At 35.3% G+C, this 16,819-nt stretch overlaps 1 protein-coding gene and 1 long non-coding RNA gene across 4 annotated transcripts in view; both read left to right on the top strand.

Moving 5' to 3' along the window:
* The window catches only part of LOC140611943 (uncharacterized), a 106,465-nt gene extending 99,995 nt beyond the window's left edge, over nt 1–6,470 (top strand). For 2 of the 3 annotated variants that reach the window (XR_012013256.1, XR_012013257.1), the window contains 2 exons: nt 4,870–4,961; nt 6,236–6,470. This is a non-coding gene — a long non-coding RNA (uncharacterized lncRNA). The remainder of the gene's footprint in view (nt 1–4,869; nt 4,962–6,235) is intronic. The other variant, XR_012013255.1, reaches the window with a different exon arrangement.
* The window catches only part of LRP1B (LDL receptor related protein 1B), a 1,825,680-nt gene that overhangs the window by 531,462 nt on the left and 1,277,399 nt on the right, over nt 1–16,819 (top strand). The gene's annotated exons all lie outside the window — the stretch shown is intronic.

Raw genomic sequence — 16,819 nt, 5'->3', positions numbered from 1 at the left:
ATCAGAGTCCTAGGTAATGTAAGAAATTAGAACTCTTAGAGAAGATTGATTTACACTGGAAAGTGAAAACTGCTCTGGAGAAGTGAGAAAAAAACAGATCAGAAAGTGGATGGAGTGGGGAAGGTAGACACTATCATTATCCAAGTGGTCCAGGCTAGAAAGTTAGGGAAATTTAGATAGAGGAGAGAGAATTTGGGAACATCTCTTAGGTATAGGAGTTACAAGGAGATCAGGAAGTCAGATTTTAAGAGGATTTATTCTGTCTTGTAAATCAAAGTTTCCAAAGATGTTTTTTGAGAAACTGAGAATATTAAATTGCTAGTCTAATGTTTCTTTAAAGGTGACACAGGCCTGACATAGAGTCATAATATGGTCTACCTTCATGTAGTTTAGATCTTTGTAGCTTTTATCCTGGGTCAGATTGCATATACCCTAAAATGGGAGGTTCACTTTAAATGTCAAAAAAAACCCTCCATTTGTCCAAACACTCTGATTGTTATAGTTGCAAGCTCCAGCCATAGTTACCCTAAACTAAAAGTTTAAGTGAGAACTCATTTGAAATACAATTTAATGTTCAAGTTTAAAACTTCCTGCAACGGCCAGGGTTACATTTGATTACTCAGAAAGGAGCTTTGTGATCTGGACCTCCTGAAATCTGCATTATCAACATAACCAAGTGGGAAATCCTTTTCTGATGTAAAATAAGGTATAGATCTGAAATGAAATAGATAATCAAAATGCCGAAGAGGGAAATTAACAACAACAAAAAAAAAGTCAAAGGGAGAAATAGGATTTTTCTTTTCTTCTCCTAAGCGTTACCTCCAATGCTGTTTTTCAGTATCCCAGACCAATTTGGAAGTAACAGAGTAGCTCTGAACAAAAGTGGTATGACTTTTTGAGTTGCTGATTGCAAAGTAACAAAACACAGCCCTCTGTGGAGTTGATCTGAAACACTTCCAAAATTAGAGCACTTGACAGGAGAGCTGGAAAGAAAGGAGGGAAAATTGAGCAAAATAAAAGCAAGTCAATTTTTATGGACTTAGTTTCCCCTTGTATTTGAGAGCGCCACAGTCAGCGGGGCTATTACTAGGATAGCATCACATCTGATGTGGCCAGATTGGCTATCTTTTAGGTGAGTTTTTGCTTCTATGTCTGCTACTGTTCTTTGCCTTCTGGGTTGCGTGGTACTGCTGCCACTAAAAAGAAATTGTCTCTTGGAGCTTTTTTTCTTCTGTGTACCCCTGTAAGGCACAGTGTCTCATTTCATCTTTCATTCAGACAGCCGTATTTAAATTGTACTCACTGTGATTGTAGCAGACGCTACACTAGGCTTCGTTTTTAAAAGTCAAGTTGTTCATTGTGTTTGTTTTTGGCATTTGCCTTGTCTTGTTTGCTGTTGTTATCCTTTGTGTGATTAATGCGAAAATCCACTACAATTCAGCAAATACCAAAATACATGATATTACTGTCCTGAAAGTTTTCAATTTAGAAAGTTAAGTAAGGCAAGATGTGAAGAGCTCTTTAGACTACATATGCTTTTCAAAGCTCTATAAGCTATGTAACCGAGTCCTAAAATAGTTTATTTGCAGTATTTTAAAATTTAGAAAAAATGAATTATTTGATTCCCATGACTGTTTTCCATTTGAGATCTTATGGCTGTAGAGATAGCCTTGCTACATTTTATTTAAGGTAACAAAAACATGTGTTAAGTGCCCACCATGTTTAAGGTACTACTGAAGACACTAGTAACATTGAGATAAATAGTTTCCTTCCCAATTATACTGCCATTAAATTAATGAAACAGAAATATACATGACTATGAATATGTAGATTGTAACCTATGAGTTGGGTCTCAAGGTCAGTGACTAATGTGTGCTTGCATCCAATCAATCATTGGTTCAAATTTATCTCATACAGCAAATCACGTATACTAGAGATCATCCTCTAAAATTTCACAAAATGCCCATGGATTTCTGTATACATGATTTTGCCTGTGTTGCACAGTCTTCCAACAAGTCCAGATATAGTCCATTGTCTTTTCAACAAACTGCTGTTTGTTTGGTCGCATCCCAGATAAGTTTGTTGGCTTGTTTATAAGGTATTTTAATAACTAGTAAACAATAAATAAATAAATACATACATACATACATACATACATAAAATGAGACACTAATTAAAACGCACACAACCCAACTCAACAGCAAAGAAACAAACAATCCAATCATGAAATGGGCAAAAAACATGAACAGAAATCTCACAGAGGAAGACATAGACATGGCCAACATGCACATGAGAAAATGCTCTGCATCACTTGCCATCAGGGAAAAACAATCAAAACCACAATGAGATACCACCTCACACCAGTGAGAATGGGGAAAATTAACAAGACAGGAAACAACAAATGTTGGAGAGGATGTGGAGAAAAGGGGAACCCTCTTGCACTGTTGGTGCGAATGTGAACTGGTGCAGCCACACTGGGAAACTGTGTGGAGGTTCCTCAAAGAGTTAAAAATAGACCTGCCCTACGACCCAGCAATTGCACTGTTGGGGATTTACCCCAAAGATACAGATGCAGTGAAACGCCAGAACACCTGCACCCCGATGTTTCTAGCAGCAATGTCCACAATAGCCAAACTGTGGAAGGAGCCTCGGTGTCCATCGAAAGATGAATGGATAAAGATGTGGTTTATGTATACAATGGAATATTCCTCAGCCATTAGAAACGACAAATACCACCATTTGCTTCGATGTCGATGGAACTGGAGGGTATTATGCTGAGTGAAATAAGTTAATCAGAGAAGGACAAACATTATATGTTCTCATTCATTTGGGGAATATAAAAAATAGTGAAAGGGAATAAAGGGCAGAGGAGAAAAAATGAGTGGGAAATATCAGAAAGAGAGACAGAACGTGAGAGACTCCTAACTCTGGGAAACGAACAAGGGGTGGTGGAAAGAGAGGTGGGTGGGGTGTGGGGGTGACTGGGTGACGGGCACTGAGGGGGGCGCTTGATGGGATGAGCACTGGGTGTTATGCTATATGTTGGCAAATTGAACTCCAATTAAAAATATGTAAAATAAAATAAATAAAACTAAATAAAACTAAATAAAACGCACAACCCTATTGCTGTTGTTAGGACTGATGTGTTTAGCTGAATATTCATAGTTTAAATACTGTATAATGTATCTCTACTGTATTAAAACACTATGATAAATACCTTAGGAGAAGTACAAGCAAAATGCTATGAGGTTTAAAGGATAAAAAGCTCTTGCTGTAATAAAAGGTTCAGAAAGAAACTTCAAGAGTGCCTGGGTGGCTCAGTTATTTAAGCTGCTGACTTTGACTCAGGTCATGATCCCAGGGTCCTGAGATGGAGCCCAGTTTTGGGCTCTGCATTCATTGGAGAATCTGCTTCTTCCTTGCCCTCAGCCTCTCTATCCACTCATGCTTGCCCTCTCTTTCTCTTAAGTAAATAAATAAAATCTTAAAAAAAAAAAAAAAAAAAAAAAAGAAAGAAACTTCAGAAAAAGAAATTGAACTTGAGATTTTGCACTGGGGGCCAAGCACACGTAATACAAAAAGAATTAATAAATAAAAATTGAAATAAAATACTCTTAAATGAATTGTAAGCAGGCCATTCTATCAGAAGTTTAGAGTATGAGTTGGGCATTAGGAGGTGATGATGTTCAGATGGGCAGGTTGGATACTGTTTTAAGGGAAAGCTGCACTTAACTGGAACGTTTAGGGCCAGAAAGGCCATTGGGAGCAGAATGCCTTAGCTGTGGTTCAGTTGTGACTCACCAGTCAGCTGAGTTCTCAGCAGGGACTTAAGAAGAGAATGACTTTGAGACAGAAGGATATTACAAAGGTAATAAAAAGACCTGGGTTTGGGAGAATGATATGGGAAACAACAAAATAGACAAACGATACCAAAAATATTGGGCTGTGGATTTTGCCCCATCTTGATATGATTGACACTGACAATGGGAGACAAATCTGTGTCTGAAGCAGTCTGGGTTAACAAAAGTTCCTAGAGTAATGGTAAATAATTATTTGGGTAGATGGATATACATGTATGTGGACAAATAATAACTACTAAACCTGGTAAGCGTCATAAATGAAACTTTCTTCATAAAATGTTTCCCTTTACCTAGGATTCACTTAAAACATGGATTAAGTAATATCCCAAATACTTATTCCTTAGTGGCATATAGCACATTCCTTTTGCTGTATTATGAGAATCTCTTCCTGTATTACCTCAGCCCTTCTTATATCTATGTTCTGTTTGTCTAGGTTATTGTCTAGATTAAAAGTTTAATTTCATGTGGTTTGCACTGCAATCTCTTCAGTGAAAGGAAGTTAAATTTCTACAGGGGACTTAATTCTTTTTATGTGATAAAATTTGTTAGCAAAATTTCTAAATCTAGAATGAAATTAAGTTCATCATAATGCTTTAGATCTGTAGTTATGTTGAATGTGCTTTAGGGATGTATTGCACCATTATATTATTAATTCTGTGTATTACCTCGTAGAAAAAGACAGTCATTATGATTGTGCACTTGCATCCATCCATCCATTTGTTCAAATTTATCTTATCTTTTTGCTTTTGATCACATTACTTGTACTTGGGACTTTCAGAACAAAAAATTACACTCATTTAAAAAGAGCAGTCTTTTCCCGTTACTTATGAAGAATAGTTCTCACATTTTTATCAAGCATTTTTTTTTTTTTTAGAAATTCAATTCAGGATCTTGTGTGAGTCTCACCCCAACTCCGAACATTTTATTATTATTATTGATAATGATAATTTGCAATACCTTTAAGATATAGTAATTGGATAAAATCAACTTTTGCTTTGTTTTCCCTTAGACTAAATGGACAAAAGACAAATACCCTGGAGAAGTGTTGGAGTAGTTGATAATAGTATTTAGATAAACTGAAATTTTCTCATAGCTCACTATGTAAGTTTCCATTCTTTGTGATTGGGTAAATTGGAAAAATGCAGTCATTTTTACACATTAAAATCTCGTTTTTCATATGTCTGTTAATAGTTATTCACTTAAAAATTCTTCAATACCAGTGTTCACGTTAAAAAAATTAGTATAACCCCATAAATGATATAATAATATATGTATTTTTTTCTGATCCCTATCTCGATACACACAGATCATCCATATTTAGAATCAAACAATGTATGCATTATAATTTGCCATTCACTCCAATCGATATTGCCTTCTAAATGGATGCAGATAAATTGGTTTTTTTTTTTTTTTTTTTTGGATGCAGGTAAATTTCGATTAATTTTCAGCGGCTAGTGTAATCTTCAGATATCTTTAGCACCCACCATGTAACACAGGAAGTTCTTCTGACGTGAGCTAAAGTTTCTAATATATGTAGGGCACTTAAATGACATATTTTCATGAGTTTGATAATTTTCCAATGCTGTGATGGCAATGGAAACCTGTGACTTCTGTTTACCCATATGGCCCTTAAGTAGCAGATGCTTAGAGAAATTGATGAAAGGTGTGAGTCATATTATCCGCAGGATTTTCCTCATTTTTTCCTCAGTTTGTCAAAACATTACATAAAAGAATGATAGTTTATGGGTAACAAAATAAATCTTACATTTCAAAAGTCTGTCATATTTTTTATGCTTAGTATAATATTTCTTTTCTGCCAAAGGCTGTTAACACTTAAATTAAAAAGCGGATAGGATGTTGTCTCATTGTTTACAAATGTCTAATATGTGAAGCAGTCCTGGTTATTTTCTGATCTCCTTATAAAATTTTACAGTAAACAAACCTAGAACCTAGCATCTTGAACGTGTGTTACACTGTAACATAATTAAACTAGCTCTTAAACATTGATTGTGACCCTTGGTAAGAAATATGTGGTACATCATGACCCAGTTACTACAGATGTATATTTTATAGATATGGGTAACTAAAAGGAGAGTTTTACAAAGCAAAATTTAACCTTTTTAATGTATTCTGATATTTTGTCCTTCAATTGTATTCTTAAAAATAATGTTTGTAATACTATACTCAGTATAAATTAATCAGATGAATAAATGTTTGTTCTTTTGTTAGTTTCCTTAACTTATTTGTACTACTATATATTCCCTGAACTAGGATTTTAAAAATACTTCATATTAAAAGGGACACAAAATATGTGAAAATTGTTTCTTAGTCATAGTTCATTACTAAGATATAAAAATGCCTCTTTTACTTCACAGAAGTCTATAATTAATGGAAACCCTGGGAATTCCAGAAGATTTTCAAAGCTAGATATCTTCTTGACAATAGGATGCTATACAGGGATCCCTGGGTGGTGCAGCGGTTTGGCTCCTGCCTTTGGCCCAGGGCGCGATCCTGGAGACCCGGGATCGAATCCCACATCGGGCTCCCGGTGCATGGAGCCTGCTTCTCCCTCTGCCTATGTCTCTGCCTTTCTCTCTTTCTCTCTCTGTGACTATCATAAATAAATAAAAATTTAAAAAAAAATTAAAAAAAAAGGATGCTATACATTTCTTTTTGTTCATGTTTAAGATTGTGTGCTGCCTCTGTGATATCAACATAAACAATCCAGAAATTAATTTAAATATTTATTTTTTCTATTTGGCTTCTATCCAATTAAAATAGGGTAGACTTTATTTACATTTCAAATGGATGAAATTTATTTGACTCAGCATCTGATCACTCTAGTCATCCAAATAACAATTTTAAGAAATTTAAAACTGTACCTCTGTCCAAAATATCACTTTATAATTGCATTTTTTAAGTTATTTATAACTCAGATTAGTCTGGTCATGAGTATTTATGTTGGTTAGACACATAGGAGAAAATTACAATACTTTTTCTGATTTTAGCACTCTAAGTTTTTAGTCAATGCTAGCTAGGCTTGAGGAACTGTTGGACACCATGGAAGCTTCGATCCTGTATGTACAAAAATGTGCATATTCTTAATGTGTTGCTCAGTGCTTTTCATTTTACCAACTCGGTTACTCTTTCTCTAGAATTACTAAGTTTTACCATGAGGTCATTTAATATCTCCTACCCCAAGTGACTGTTTTCTTCTGTTTCTGTTTAAAACACTGGATGTGTTTCTTTTTTTTTTTTATAAATTTTTATTTATTTATGATAGTCAGAAAGAGAGAGAGAGAGAGAGGCAGAGACACAGGCAGAGGGAGAAGCAGGCTCCATGCACCGGGAGCCCGACGTGGGATTCGATCCCGGGTCTCCAGGATCGCGCCCTGGGCCAAAGGCAGGCGCCAAACCGCTGCGCCACCCAGGGGTCCCTGGATGTGTTTCTTAAGAAAAAATATTCAGGATATCTCATTTGGAACAGTGAATTTTTTTTTTTCTCTTCTGTGAGGGCTTTCTGAAGAGCTAGGGCAGTGATTTTTTTTAAATGAAAAGAAGAAACATATTTTTATTAGAAAAATTATATATATTATAATTTTATACACACACACACACACACACACAGTTCCCCTGGCACAAATACACCGGGAGTTATCTTTCACCAGTCCACGTGAAATCTATGCTTTTTCTCTTCTAAAGGCTCTTAAGGGTTTCATGGATTCCCTAGAATGTAAAATTTCCTTCACCCTTTGAAATCCCAAATAATATTTATTTGTAGAAATATTGTTATCTGGTCATGTTATGTTATCTGTGCTCTAGAGTTTTGTTTGTACAACCTTCTTTATTTCACATATTTTTGTAGGACTTAACTCCAGAAAATAGTCATGAATTGCCTTTGTAACATTTCTACATACAAACAACACTCCGATTACAGGAATAAAAAAGACTGTACTATGACAATTTTAAAGGATTTTCCTGTTACACACTTTGAAAGCAAAATGACTCGGTCCATCAGACAAGTTGCTGATTTAAATAGGATTTTCTTGAACCCTATAATATACTCCAAAGCACCAAGGATTCTTCCTACTTATAAAATCAGTTTGGGAAGAATAAAGCAGTTTCATAAAGCAGCATTAAAAGTATATTATCTCTTACTTTATTTTCAGTGAGTTTCCTCTCTGCAACTTATACCATGGAAATTCTAAAGCACAATATTACACACACACACACACACACACATACAGACACATTGTGCCATATGTATCTGGCAAAACTTCAAAATAAATAGATCTCCTATCTTCAGGAAACTTATAAATCAGATGTAAGAAAGCTACATAAGCTGGTTGAGTATGAAACAAGTGAATGAGTGGTTGGGAGAACAGAGAATTACATGCAGTGTTGATGGGGAAGAGGCAGGATATGAAGTTGAGGTGAGTAGCAAGGTGCCAGAGAAGTTCTTCAGGAGGAAGTTGTACTGAGTTGTCATGTAGGGATGTCATTCCAGCTCATGCAATTTCAAGATGAGGATTTTTCATAAGTCTACACAGGCCCTGAAAGTTTGGGTCACTAGAATATTCTGGACTATGTGATTATTTTCAGACATCTTTGCCTGGTACTTGTACAGAGCTAGCTAAACAGATGACTATTATATCCTAAATACTCTTATGAACAAATTACAAAAAGGACAAAATAAATTATATAGTCAATGTTTTTATGGACTTGATTATTCATATAAAACCAAGTAAAGGCTTTAGATATTTATGTGGTATGAATTGTATGAATCGAGACCTACTTTAGGTCTATCTACCTAAATTGCCTCATATCAACTACCACTCTGCCCCACACTGCCCCCCCCAACACACATGGGAACATACACACACCACTTTGCAATAGCCAGCCAGTGACCTTAAAATTTCCTGACCAAAATCTCAATTAAATATTATGTGGCTAGAGAGCACCTTCTTATAGACATCTGCATTACCTGGGAGTAGTGACACAAAATTACACTTTCTCCTTCAACATGCAATTATTAGTTAATTTTTTTTGTATTTCCTGGTCAGCAGTTGGCCTACATCACATGCCTGAAGGAACGAGAATTAAAAACAAATTTTTGATAGCAGGTAGTATTCTGAGACATTTAGATCTTTCCTAATGAGAAAAATCTGAGTGTGGAATGCTGGTTTTGGAGACCTGGGGAAAGCAGCAAGCTGTAAGATTTGCGACAATTAGGACTCATGAGAGGGGGCAGCAACAATGAGCAAAGGGCATCAGGAGATACTAAGGACCTATTTCTTGGAGCCTCTCAGGTTAATCTTTTATCTATGTGGCTTCGAGAATCTCTGCCAGAATTATAACATACTGGGTGGAGATGGGACGGGTGAAGGCGTAGGCTATTTATTGTGAGTCAGGCTTCATAAACAGCCAAGTAGGTATCTAAAGGAGAAAAAGTGTCAAAGACTTTTTAAAGGGTTATGTTTGTGTCCTCAACACAGGGCCTGAAAGGAGAGACAGGGGACATGGGAGCATTGGAAAGGACTTCTGTAACATTTAGTTAGTGTCCTTGACTGATGAGTTGGGGACACGCAGCCCTGAGCAGTCGCTGTCATGTGGCAGTGATTTTACATCAGCAGCCCGACGTATCTAGTAGCAGCAGGAGGGAAAAGTAAAATATCTCCTCTGATTGAAACTGTTAGGGGATTCATGGAAGAGGAGCACAAGTGCCTGAATTGGAAGGAGACCGAGATCGTCAGTTGAAATTTGTTCTCTTTAGGGAGAAAAAATTCTCTGATGAGTGCAAGTAACTGGGGCCTTGCTTCACTCTTTTATAGCTCATCTTAGAAATGATACCCTTGCTTGCCTATAAAAAAAAAAAAAGTGTTTGAGGCTTAATTCAGAATGACATCCCCATTTAGGCCATAAATGTTTGAAGCTTAAACTTAAAATCAAACTCGTCTTCCGTCTCTCTGCAACACGAACAACCCCTAGGGCACTCCAAGTATTTTATATGTATAAATTGCTTTTGCTGTACAAAAGTTTTTAAAATTCAGCCTTTGTGTCACAAAGGAATAGGAGAAAGTATTAAAAGGGTGGTAATCTCAGCAAGAGCTTTAAATTCAGCTTATTTCAGGCAAGCACAATTTAGTTCCTATGTCTCGTGTATCTAAGTCCCTTGGGAAAATTTAAAAAAAAAAAAAAAAAAAAAGGAAAGAAAGAAAGAAAGAAAACTCATTATGCCCATGGAAAGCAATTTATAATGAGACCATCATCAATAATTGTTTGTTTTAAGTTGTGAAGTGGTGGGGCACTTTCCTGCCCGGATGGAACCAACTGAAAAATAACAATGTTTTTTCTACATTTGCAAACAGGATAGGTTGCAGTAAAAAAAGCCGCCAATATAAACCATTCCATTCCAAAACAGACATTTAGGTACAGTCAGAATAACATGGAATATGGCAATATTTTTCAAGTCCAGCAACTTGTGCAATTTAGTGACTTTTTAAATCAAATTTCAAAGAGTGCTATTTATTTTAATAATATCTTTTAACCTTGAATAATAATATTGCCTTCCTCCAGCTGTGCACCCCGACTTTTCCAGACATGACCTACCTTGTCTGCTTAACATAGCCGATGTGACTGTGGCAGTCGTCTATGTAATTTAATAAACAGCTCACATCCCACCTCTCAGGACTCAGCTATCTGGCAACCCACTTTTCTTGGTGGAGCTGAGAAACAAGATTTAAATAATAAAATATGCACAATCAAAATTGCAACCACGAAGTTCATGAAACAAAGCAAATGCTCTTCTCTTAGGAGTGTTCCCTTAGAACCTACAAAATCTTATTTTACTGACAATTTTAACAAGCTTAGTTATCTGGTTGCCAAACCCACTGCCTATTAGGAAACAGCAAATTAGACAAGGGAGCGGGCTGTTAGTACTAGCACAACGATAGCAGTGAAGAGTGACAACAAGGGAGTTGACAGGTAATCTATAAAAAGCCCACACAGAAACTCAAAAAGCACAGGAAGTGAGCTGTTTAACAAGGGTAAACAGACCTACAAACTTTTAGAATCCCTAGGGACACCAGCAAACAATAATTGGTACTCCTACAGATGGGCATAGATCATTAAGGAAATGTTACGTTAGATTCAGTAGTTTAATCAGTTTAAAAAATATATATAAATATTGTAATAAATATACTATATATATATATATTTATAAAAATTTATCTTAGAAGGGTTTTCAGCCAGAATAACCATCTTTAACCAAAACAAACAAGTTTGGAAAGCTAAAACTTTAGCTGTCATGCTATTTTGTCCATTTTGCTAATTCATTATTCAATATTGCAAGAGAAAAATTAAGCAACTAGCATAAATATATATGCTAGTGTTATACGTATTACATGTCTAAGTATATATTACATATATATTAATATATGCTACCTATAAAAATATATTGTATGTATATTAATATGTCATATATGTATGTATAATGAGATTGTTCAATATACTTTATATGTTTACTATATAAACAGCTTCAAAATCATCATTTAAAATTGTTAATAAGGGGGATCCCTGGGTGGCTCAGCGGTTTAGGGCCTGCCTTCGGCCCAGGACGTGATCCTGGAGTCCCGGGATTGAGTCCCACATTGTGCTCCCTGTATGGAGCCTGCTTCTCCCTCTGCCTATGTCTCTGTTTCTCTCTCTGTATCTCTCATGAATAAATAATAAAATCTTAAAAAAATAAAAATAAATGAAATTGTCAATAAGGGATGCCTGGGTGGCTCAGTGGTTGAGCATCTGCCTTTGGCACAAGTCATGATCCTGGGGTCCTAGGATCGAGTCCCACATAGGGGTCCCTGCAGGGAGCCTGCTTCTCCCTCTGCCTATGTCTCTGCCTCTTTCTCTGTGTCTCTCATGAATAAAAAGATGAAATCTTTAAAAAAATAATAAATTTAAAAAGTCAATGAAGTCTTAACATGGCTTCTTGTGTCTAGGTGATTATTACAAAATATTTCTGCCATGACTGAGGTTGTAGGTTCAATTCCCATATGAGCCTTTTTTCTTTATCTTGTGTCTTGGCCTCTATTTGTCCTTCAAAATGGCACACAGATTAAATCCATCCTTGTTTCCAGGAGAATAACCAAATAATTACTGGAATAACTTTATCTGTATATTGTTAAAACATGTTAAATGATAAAAACACATTCATTCACTGACTTATATCTGCAATGAAGAGAGAAAGAAAGAGCTCACAGTTTGCACCTCCTTGTGGCATATGAGTACTGGACTAGTGTCCCATTACCTTGCAATAAACCTAGAGGACCAATTTTCATATGGAGAAATTGAAGCCCACAGAGGGAGCCTGTATCAAATGAAAGATGTTATCTTCCCAGTTAACACACTGCTAGTCAGAGCTAAAACAATCCCTATAAATGTTAGTTGTTAACATTATGGTAAAAATTGACTTGAAGGAGTTTCGATATGATGCTTGATCTTGTTCAATTCATTTGGTGACTGAGACATTGAAATAAAGCAGGCAAAAGGATAGTTTTTTTTTCTATATCTAACTAGTTCTGTGATGTTGGGCCAAGATTGAGTTATGCTTTCTAGGCCTTGGTATCCTCTGGTTTAACAAATGAAGAAGGCCTTCAACTACCTCTACCCAGAAGCAACACATTCTTACATTATTACAAACAGGGAGCCTAAGTTCCATAATACCATCGCTGATTATGTGTTTAAGACACTGAATTGGACGACAATCAAGTGAACTTTCCTTTTCATATATCCCTTACTCCTATTTTTTTTCCTTACTCCTATTCTTGCCTTCTGTGTCTCTTTCCACTAGTCTTGGGTGTGTGTATGAGGGGGAGCATAGCTGTCCTATGGATGGGGTTAATTAATGTACATTTTGCCAACTTTGTTCCTTAGGGTATTGTGAATACATTTTAGTGTTTGGACAAGAATGTATGTCTTGAGAGAAACTCTATTTCTAATTTTCCATAGACAAAGAAAGGCTTTGGGAAAGAGAGAGATTTATCAGATACTTCCATTGTCAAATTCCAAGATAAGCCCAACTTAATGAAGAGTTTTATTTAATACACTTATTTTGGTTTAACAAGGTATTAGCATTTAGAAGATCAATTTGGATTTCCCACATCTTATAAAGAACTGGGTATAGAGAAAGGATGAAATCTGGTGTATATACAGTGTGTAATAATTTAAATTTTCTTATCCAACACTATTGGATAGTTTATAAGAGTGATAACTTAGTGCGTCACTTGCATTGTCTTCATTTATTTCTTTTTTCTTCACTTTTTTTTGTTACATATTTCAGTTACAGGAGTATTAATTGTCTCACATGTATTTTAACTATTAAAGTAATTATGTGCCATTTATCTCAGTGCTAATTATGTTTTTAAATTCCAACGATTGCCCCTAGGTTTTGAAAAACTGTATATACCTTGCAGCATGTATTTTGCCACGTTGTGTTTAAGGGGAAAGGACTATCACATATTTTTCGTAAAATAACCTAATTGGAGAAGGAAAGGATATTAATATTTATTGAAAAACTAATGTGTATCGGATACTTTTTAGTTGGTTTACAGGTGCTATTTAATGTTTTAATCATAACAGTTCTTTGAGATAGGCATTATCCCCCTTAAAAAGAAAGACTCAGAAGCTCTATTTATAGAAAGTAGCACACTTAGGATATAAAGCTATGTCTATGTCTGTCCCCAAAGTGGGTGCTTTTTCAACTATATGATGCTGTCTCCTGGCATTAATTGTTAATTATCCTATGTGGTAGACTATTGACTAGCATAATTTAAATTATTCAGTATCTCTAAGGCTGCTAGATACAGGGAATAGAGTTAGATGACACATACAAACTTTTTACTGAAAAGTAATCAGGTATTTTATTTGCTGTATAGTCTAAGTTCTTTGCATATTTGTTACTAATGATACATTTCTCTTTCTTTCCAATGTACAAATATTTGAAGGTGTATGTTGCAGAATGAGTTTGTTTACATGTCATTTTTACGAATAGATGAGTTTTAACATGCAATCTGCCATACACAACCATTTCCTCTCTCTTTCTTTCGTTAATACATACTTGGAATTTGTCAATGACATTTGAAAATGTGTGTTTGTACAGTGTGAATATAAATATCATCATATAGCTAAAATTTTCCATCACTTCATTTGTTCTAGAGTGCACTAAACTGTGATTTAATGGGAAATTAAACTGCTTTCTTGCTGGTTTAACCGTAAAATGCTTTAGATTTATTTCAGGGCACAGCTTGTGCTGGACCAAAACTATCTCCAGTCTAATGAAGTCCAGCCTTTCATTTTATTTTCATAATCTCTCCATATTTCTACAAAATAATAATTTTTAAAAAGCTAAAGCTAAATAGTACTGTAAGGAAAAAAATGGATGAGTCAGGAAGACCATAGTTGATGTTAAGAATCTATCCAAAAGTGGTTAGCAATATTGATTTTGAAGGCTTATTTTTTATTCTGCAAAATTTAGATATGTTTGCAATGCAAAAATAAAGGAATCTTGACAAATTAAAATGATCTATACCATACATTTGTGTTTACTTCCAACATCTTATAAAATGGGAAAGAAAAAAGGACACCATGGATTACAAAAATTTAATGATTTAACCAGACCATTTCATTTCTAGGATATGACTACTTCCTCAGATGTATTTTATATTGTCTTGAAGCCCATTTTAAAATTATTTGTTCTGAATAATGGTATGGACAACATTTCTCTTAAAATATCTTGATGATTATCTCCTTGATTTGAAAGAATTTCTTGACATTATATTTGAATTATTTTATCCTAATCTCAGAATTAATGGTTAAGAGTAGCTTCTCAGTCACCATCCAGGATGATAACACATGCTCCCCACTCCTATCCGCACAGACATGTTTGGAAGGTAAACTCCTATGAATAGCATTTCTTCAACTTCTAACCCCTACAGAAATATGGTGTCTATTTGAAACCCTTTCTTCTCCAAATAAACTGACCACTCCGTTTCTCCCAACTCCACTCCATCATACACATGCTCAATATTGTGGGATACTCATAAACACACCTCTATCGGCATGAGTTGTTTTGCACTGGGTATAGGTTTCTTCTATAAGAATCCTTTGTGACAGTCTTATTCAATTAAAAGAAAATGTATTTAAAATATCTTAGCATAATTAGTAAAGGGAAAAATGTCTTGGGATAAATGCCTTAGGAAAAATCAGTGGATTATCAGTTTACAAAACATTTATATTCAAGGTGGAGAGATCTTGTAGCAGAAACCTGGAGAGAGATTTATCCCACAAGACTCTCCGAGGAAGAGAGGAGGCCTGTATGGAACCAGAAAGACTAAGGACAAAGGGATGAATTAGGGGATTGGGTATCTATTTTGCTTGCTACAGAGATTAGCAGAGGTTGTGGGCAAGAAAGAGAAAAGACATGTCTCTGATACTTGCCTAATTTCACAGTTTTGTCTATTTCTTTTCTTTTTTTAACTTAAATTATGATAAAAACCATATCTTAATTTACCATCTTAACCATTTTTAAGTGTTATTTAGCAGTAAGTATATTCATACTTTTATAAAGCAGTTCTCCAGAATTTTTTGATCTTGCAGAACTAAACCTCTAAACCTATTGGACAACTTTCCTCCCTCTCCTTTCCCCAGCTCCTGACAGTCACCATTCTACCCTCTGTTTCTATGAATTTGACTACTTTAGGTACCTTAAAAAAGTGGAATCATACAGAAATTGTCTTCTTGTGGCAGGCTCATTTCACTTAGTATATGTTCTCAAGTTTCATGAATGTTGTAGAATTTGTGTCTAATTTTAACATTACCTGTATCTAAATCATCTGACTTAAATCTTGTTAAACTGTTCCATGGCAGTTGTGTGTGTGTGTGTGTATGAGTGTGCACACTGTACATTTTAGCTATGGGTAATTTGGATTAGGTGACTTTTCATTGGTAATTATATGCATATAAGAAAGTATTAGAAGTTGCGAATATTCAACAGACTTTTTCCTTTTAAATTATTAAATATTCCTGTGGATAAAGTAGGAATAGATTGTGCCTCTTGCCTGGGTGGCTCAGCAGTTGAGCATCTGCCTTGGGCTCAGGGTGTGATCCTGGAGTCCCAGGATCGAGTCCCACCTTGGGCTTCCTGCATGGAACCTGCTTCTCCCTCTGCCTGTGTCTCTGACTCTCTCTCTCTCTCTCTCTCTCATTTTCTCTCTCTCATGAATAAATAAATAAAATCTGTAAAAAAAAAAAAAAAAGATTGTGTCTCTTTGCCAAGTATCATCAACTCTCAGCATTATTGGTCCTTTACCTAACATGAATCTCTTCTTGTGAGAAACATTAAGGAAAGATGCTCTCATCTCAATTTTTCTGATGACTTAGCTACTCCATCTCAGTTCTTTCCTAATCTGTAGGCACAATTTTTCTATAATGACTTAATCTATTCAATAAGCCTAACCTCACAATAGTCTTAGATTTAACTTGAACATGGTTTGTTAATCTATATTTATTTATAATTATCTGTTATAAAAATGGAAACACAATTTTTTTAGTAAGGATTTATCAGAGTGACCTATCTTGATAACAATAGTTTTATTTCTGTCTCACCTTTTAAATTGCCTACTGGTTTTTCTTATACTGGCTTTTTTGGGTCTCCTATTATTTCTTCATTTCCTATTTCTTCCACCACTGGAAAATTGGCATTTCATTAATTTTGTCATGAGCAAAACCTCTTGTATTTTCTCAAGTACCATTCCATTCCGTGTCTGATACCTCTGTTTCTCAATCCCTCGATCTATAGTTATGACTTCTCTGTCTCCTTATAAGTTATTCTCAATATTTTACCAGCCTTTATCATTTCCTAAGCTAACTTGTATTCTGCTTACTACCTATTCCAGAATTCCATA

This window comes from Canis lupus, chromosome 20 (genome assembly GCF_048164855.1).
Source record: "Canis lupus baileyi chromosome 20, mCanLup2.hap1, whole genome shotgun sequence".
NCBI lineage: Eukaryota > Metazoa > Chordata > Mammalia > Carnivora > Canidae > Canis > Canis lupus.
This window is presented reverse-complemented; position numbering and strand designations above follow the sequence as displayed.